Here is a 7,578-nt window from a genome sequence, read left to right as displayed (position 1 = left end):
ACCCCTACCAGCAGCTTGCGATTCATCAAATATGTCTATTGGATTCATGTTCAACATATATAACCGATACAAGCGCATTTATGGCACATAAACCAAGCAGCCACAGAACTAAACAGAATCAAAAGAATGCAACATCCATGGCCCTTTGGCATGGACAGAATTGAGATAAGATATGTTACTGTCTAATAGATTTTGGCCAGGACATGCTTTATACATTCAACTCATGATAATACTCGAGTCTCATACTTTCAGTTTGGTCACGGGCAGAATTTGGCGGGATGAATCATCCATAAAGCCAATGTTTCACGAAACAAGGAAGTTCTACCATGTCGTAACCCATTTAGGGAGTTCGTAGCCAGATGATGAAAGTAAGAAAGGGACAGGGGAATGAGGACAGGGATGTAGAACTAACATATATGCATTTGAAGATTAGGAAGCAGTTCTGCAAGTGGAAAATTACTGATTTAAGAAGTTATCTTTAGTAACATTCAAAAGGAAAGAAAAGAAAATAAACTGGGCAACAAGTATTTAACTGCACATTCGCCTTAGTTCAGTTTCCAAAACACAGAGACATGAGCAAAGTTTTAAAGAAAAAGAAAATCAAACTTCAACAACTTAAAGCAAAGCCGAGGAAAAACCAAACATTGCACATTTTGTCAAGAAAGAAAAAGAAAACAGCAAATCTTTAAGCCAATTGAACCTTATGCTGAAGCATACACTAACTCATAGGTTTTTAGTGAACATCTGATACCCTTTTATGACAGTGGGAGAAAGCACATAAACTCTTGCTAGTGATATTAATCAGTTCGTAAGTGGCGTAACTTAATGACTCATATATGACTAATGATGCAAATTGTAAGCCTTAGACATGCAAGATTAAGCCATTCAATTACGCAAATATGATCTTTGAAGATGACTTAGGCAGATAGCAGATCATTTTCAAAGGTTAATCTAAGTTCAACTAAACACAGAGAAATTAATTCTGTCAGAAAGTTTACCAAATGATATAAGACTAAACATAGATAAGATGAACAGTAGGCAACTAGGATGAACATGCACAGTTTACATCGGGTGTGATTAAGATTGGGCATGTACATAATTAGGCAACCCACAACTAGTTGAGCTTATCCAGTAAACTACAGATTCAATGTTAAAACAAACATGGTTAAATGAGCCTGATCAGGTACAAATTTAAATAGAGATGATCATATAGTACACAACTAATAGTTTTGTCCACAAAGGGCTTTAAACAGTATTACAGGACTTAATAAGGCATTGGTACAAGTTTGCAGACTATGAAGCAACACACCACGAAAGAACATTCGGTATATCAAACACAAAGGTCACAAATGATCTGGAACTTAACTTAACAGATATGGACACATCTCGGACATTCAAAATCAGCTGTACATTAATCAAAAGAAAAAAGACAAAGGGTTGAGTGTGCTAATCATGATGCCAAGCAGGGAAGCTTATGTATTATCTCACAGGTATTCAAATAAACTGATCAAATCCATCACCCGATAATCCAGGTCTGATATAATCAATCGACAGGCTTAGCAAAATTAAAACCATATTAGCAGGATGGGTAGGCCTCTAGATCATAAATGAACACAGAACTCATTAGATGTCATAATAGTGAAACGACAACCCCAGATTTTAGAGGACATGCAAGGATTATCACTACTCTTCTGAACAATATGTGAGAGCAAACATAATAGGCATTATAATGGTCCTTATTAGATCTTAACTGGATGAGATAGAGTCTAACTAATCATAAAAAAAACTACTGCACATAACCACGATTAACAGGTCTCCTAATCTGAACCAACACACAATTAATCTAATGACATACTAACCAACAAATATAAGCATCAGGTGAATCTAGACTTGCATATAAGGCTAATATACTTCCAGAATTAAACTAAGCAGGACCGAACATGTTTAATTCGACCAGAATAAACTACAAACGCAATTAAAATACGACTACGCAAACAAGTCGACAGAATAGTTCAAAATACACAGACGATTATTAAAGAAACTTGCAGAAAGGGGATTCACCTTCTTCGGGTGCAGCGAAGTGGAGCGAATCTTCGATCTACACTCGAACACTTTGAAATTCGAACTTGCGTATGCTCGGATTTGCAACAACACAAAGCAAATAAAAGCAGAAAAACAAAACAAATGTTCTAGAATTTTGACTAGATAGTTTGAGACTATGATTTACTAAAGAAACTGGTTTTTTTACGGAGATTTTGAGGCGGCTAATGAACTAGTATTACTGGTGATTTTACCACTGAAAAATAAACTTGTTTCTTACTTTAAGGGGTTTTGGGGGTTCAAGGAACTGTGATTCTTCGGTCATTTCCTGCGATTCTAACCCTGTCCTAAACGATTTCAAGCCGCGACCATTTATAGGGTTTTGGCTCGTTTGAGTCGAAGAAAAAGGAGAGAGGAGCGGGGGAATGAGCGGCGTGGTGGGGATGAAGATGATGAAGGAAGGGAGTGGGGGAAAGGGAACGGCGTGGTGGGGATAATGACGAGAGAGGAGCGGCGGCGTGGTGGGGGATGAGAATGATGAGAGGAAGGAGCGAAGAGAGAGAAAAGGGGAGGGGGCGGCTGAAGGAGGAAAATATGAGGGAAACCCTTTCCCTCATTAAACGAGAATTGGGTCGGGTCGGGTTTGATGGGTAATGGGCTGGATTAATTTTTGGGCTGGGTATTAAATGAATGGGCTGGTCCGAAGTGTTGGTTAATTATTTGGGCTAAGATGAATTAAATTGGGCTGGTAAATTAAAATGTGGACTGATTTATGAATTGGTCCGAAAATAGTATGGGTTGATTGGGCTACTGCGTTTAAATAAAGACCTACTTAAATAACTTGCGTTAAAATATTACGTAACATAAAATATGCAATTATTAGTGCTCAGATAAAAAATGGCGTTGTAATAGCCGTGCAATAATATTTCGAAAATCCACAATAAATAAACACTATTATTTAATTATGCAAAGATAAATGCGATGCGTGTGCGTAAGCTGGTAAAATTCCGAAATGATAAAAAATTGTAAATAATAATAATAATAATAATAATAATAATAATAATAATAATGTCTAGTAACTATAAAGGAATAATGAAATGCCGGTATTGATAAGAGGCTAGTAATTATAGTAAAATACAATATATATTTTTTAATTTTCCAAAAATATTAGAAGCGTAAATAGGTATTTTGGAGGAGAGGCGGGACAAAATTGGGTGTCAAAAACTTGTCCCTCTTTGCCCGGTAATGATGAAAAGAGTTGTCGGGCAAAGACGTTGACTCAGTAGCCTATTTTGTCCCGGCTAAAGGGAACTTGAGAGGATTATGACCGAACTTGGAGGAGAGGCGGGACAAAATTGGGTGTCAACAAACATCATCATCATTAATATATCTTCCTTTAGAGGGCCAACTATCGTAGGATGAGATCAACGATATCATGGGAATATCAAGAACCATGAGCTCTAGTGATTCTAGGAACAAAGTCATCTTGGAAGACATTATGGAATTCACGTGAAGGTATACAACAAGGGGATCATGGCTTATGGAAAGAAGGGTTAGCCTTACATACCTCATCGTCTTCTTAACTACTTAATGTTCATCTCCAAGCTTGAGAAATCTACATTTAAAAGGATTCATACCATGGTTAGGTCTTAAAGACATTCTTAAATTCAAACTAGAACAACCCATGAGCTAACAAAAATTGGGCAGCATTTCCCTTATTTCATTGACTTCAACCGTATCACAAAATAACTCCTAAACAACTATAATAACATCCATAATATCATAACCAAGTAGTCATGTCCCATTAAGTCTCAAAATTCATTCTCATATTCAACTTATATTAACAACTTCGCACCAACCCTTTGCACAATTGCATACAACACTTCCTTATCATCATTATTACCTTCCATAACAAGATTATACTTATAACATTCTAACAATGATAACCCAAGTTAAGTTACTACTCAAAATATCATGAAATCTATATTTAAGCTTCATTTTCTACTTCCTTCCCTCACCCAAGTTATTCAACAACTAAGCATGCTTAATATCATGAAATAGACATGAAAACTAACCTTTTATCTCATAGGATTGAGCCTTGGATCAAGTTACCAACTTGTATAAAAACCTTAGCTTCAACACCAAAGAAACCCTTGAAGTCTACTAACCCTAGTGAGCCTCCCAACACACGAATACCTTGATTCTTGCTATTTGATCTTTGATTTCCCTTGGGTTTGAGTGGAATATGCTTGAGAGAAGGTTCTAGAGCTTTTAAGAGATTGGGAGAAGTGGGAAATGAGAAAACAGAACAAGGGTCATCTATATAAATAAAATGGAAAAAGCTGCCCGACTCGATTATACAGCCATTTATACAGTCCATATAACTTATGCGGTTCGTATAAATGGACCGTATAATCCCACCAGGGAAATTCCCTTCTCTACCACAGTTATACGGACCATTATGCGGGTCGTATAACTTATATGGTCCGTATAAGTGGTCGTATGATGTGCCGTGAATTTTATCACATTTTATGCCTTTGTAACTAGAAATGTTGCTTGATTTTAAGTGTTTTTACATTGTTTCTTATGTTATTTTTGTGTTTTATAGGGTTGATTAACTAAGGATCGGAAATGAGAAGTAATGCTAAAAAACGGACAAATTGGAGCTAAGCGACGGTTCGTAACTCATGTTACGGACCGTAACGGGATCCGTAACTCATGTTACGGTTCGTACCTTTGAACCGTAACAGGGCCTAAATTTCCAGAAAGTTTTCATTGAAACCATCAGTGTTACGGTGGAGTGTTACGGTCCGTAACATTTCACCGTAACATGAGCTAAATTTCCAGAGAGTTTCAATAAAACCTTCAGTGTTACGGTTTAGTGTTACGGTCCGTAACTCATGTTACGGTCCGTAACCCATCACCGTAACATCAGCCAAAATTCCAGAGAGTTGCCAAGTAATTGTCACCACTTACGCTTCAGAAGGACGGACCGTAACACAGGGTACGGTCCGTCGCATGGTGGCCGTAACATGAAAGCTGACAAATGACGAATTGAAGGACGGACCGTAACACAGGTTACGGTCCGTAACGATGCGGCGTAAGGACATTTTTGTCCAGAAACTTGGTGCGATTTTTGGCTCTATAAATACTTTATGTAGGGTTTTAAATCATTATTCAGATTTTGTTTTGGAGGCACAAACCCTAGGTCTTTCATCTTAGAAGTTGTTGGAGCATTTAAGACAACAATTTCACTCTCATTCCATCTTGTAATTGCATTGTAAGTTCATTATGTTTACTTGTAAGCTTTCTTTGTTATCCAACATTATGAGTAGCTAATTTTAAAGCTAAGGTTGTGGAACCCATGATGGATATTATGTGAATGGATTTCTATTATTGATATATGCATAATGGTTGTTGATATTCATTCAGTTTTTATACTTTAGTGTTGGGTGATGATTGCAAGCATTATCCGAAGCCATTATATTAACTGTTCTTGGGAAAGAAAGTTAGTATTGGTAAGATTGAATGACAATAACTCGAGGCGTTAACCCTTGTTTAATAGACTAACTTAGGAATAAGAATAAGTCTAAATTGGCATCATTGGTCGCTCTTCGATTGTAACTCTTTTATATTCGGAAGAATCATAAAGAGGAAATACGACTTAACTGTTGGAAAACATTAAGAAGTCCTTAAGAGACCAAGTGCATATTCATAGAACAACCATTAGAAGTATATCACATTGAAACCTGAAGCATAATATCTAATCAAATTGGGGAACACAACCTTAGTCTCTCTCTCTCACATTAATTACATTTTAAGTCAAAGTATTAAATTACATTATTCAACAATCAATTCAAACTATCCGGAATAGGATTAAAGCATTTAAAGACCGGTATCGCATACGATTAGTACTCTTTTCTCTCTATATTCCCTGTGGGATTCGACCCCAACCTTGTTGGGTTACTATATTTGACAACGTCCGCTTTACGCCATTAATAGGTGTAATTTGAGCGTATCAAATTTTGGCGCCGTTGCCGGGGAATACGGTTTAGAAATTACTAATTGTTGTGTACTATTCTTTAAAACTTTTTCTATTCCATCACACATCGTTTGCTGTTTTAGTGAACCAGGTGAACATGGCAGGAAGACCCCATCGCAATCAAGGAAATCAAGGGGGAATCCAAGTGAACCATCCTGCACCAGAAGAAGAGGAGGATGAGAATGTATTTGCAGAATTCATCGACGAAGCTGATTATGCTTCAGCTGTAGTGCCACCTAGAACGGGAAATGCGAATTTCAAAATTGATAGTTCTATCTATCAGCTATTGAAACTTGAAGGCTATTTCCGAAATTCTTCGGAGGATTGTCCACTCCGACACCTGAGGAATTTCCGGCATGTATGCTCTCAACAATCTCAAGGTGTTGTCCCTGCTGATGCACTACGATTAAGGGTTTTCAAATATTCCTTGGCTGGCCAAGCGAGGGAATGGTATGAAAAGCTCCCCAGTAATACTATTCACACCTGGAACGAGTTGGCCAATATATTTCTGAAAAAATGGTTCCCACCAAGCAAAAAGGCTGAACTTCAGGACAAGATTTTTGGGTTCAAACAACTTCCGGGGGAACAACTATATGCAACATGGGAGCGTTTCAAATATTATCTAGCTCAATCTCCGACTCATGGATTTCCAGATGCAATCCTCACAGAGAAGTTCTACAAGGGGCTTGATAACATGAATCAAATTGCTGTCAACACTGCAGCTGGGGGATGCTTCATGGACAAATCCTTTGTCAACATCACCAGGTTGCTCGACAAGCTTACTACCCACAATCAAGCCTGGCATTCGAGTGATAGCGAAGTCCTATCATATGGTAGTCCCTCTGTGGCCGCGGTGGCCAAAGAAAATCATGAGCGAGATCATGCATTCGCTCAATTGCAAACCACCGTGGATTTATTATCGAAAAGGCTTATGGAGAAAGAAGCCAAAGGTGTGAATGTTATCGACGAGATGCCACCTCATGCTCCCGGAATGTACCAAGTTTCTGACGAAACTTATCTAGAGGGGCAGCCTCAATATGAGGATGCGAATTATGTCAATAACTCGCAAGGGGGTTATCAACGACAAAACTATCAAGGTCCCGGTAATCACCCATGGCAAAGTCCTCAACAACAATTCCAAGGGAATAATTATGGAAGAAATGATCAGTGTAGTTCCAATCAAGGGAATTACAACAACTATACTTATGGCAACAAGAGCTCCAACCCCTACATTCCACCTAGGGGGCAAGTATCTAATTCCCAACCATGGAGAGATAATTCAACTAATAACTCTGCTGGCAACACGTCTAATGATTCTGCTGAACTGAAGAGTATGATGCAGAAAATGCTGATGAATCAAGACAGAACAGAGAGCACAATCAAGGGAATGTCTCAGGTCCAACTATTGCATTCAGCTTCCATTCAGAAGCTTGAAGCGCAATTTAGAGACCTTTCCCGAGAAGTGCATACTCCTCAACGGGGACAACTACCGAGTG

At 38.2% G+C, this 7,578-nt stretch overlaps 1 non-coding gene across 1 annotated transcript; it reads right to left on the bottom strand.

Moving 5' to 3' along the window:
* Nucleotides 1–6,624: 6,624 nt before the first annotated feature.
* On the bottom strand, nt 6,625–6,730 carry LOC132643017 (small nucleolar RNA R71). The gene has a single exon (XR_009583477.1). It is a non-coding gene; the product is annotated as a small nucleolar RNA R71 (small nucleolar RNA).
* Between the last annotated feature and the right edge of the window lie 848 nt (nt 6,731–7,578).

This window comes from Lycium barbarum, chromosome 5 (genome assembly GCF_019175385.1).
Source record: "Lycium barbarum isolate Lr01 chromosome 5, ASM1917538v2, whole genome shotgun sequence".
NCBI classification, from domain to species: Eukaryota; Viridiplantae; Streptophyta; class Magnoliopsida; order Solanales; family Solanaceae; genus Lycium; species Lycium barbarum.
The sequence above is the reverse complement of the archived record's forward strand: the minus strand, read 5'-3'. Positions and strand labels throughout refer to the sequence as shown.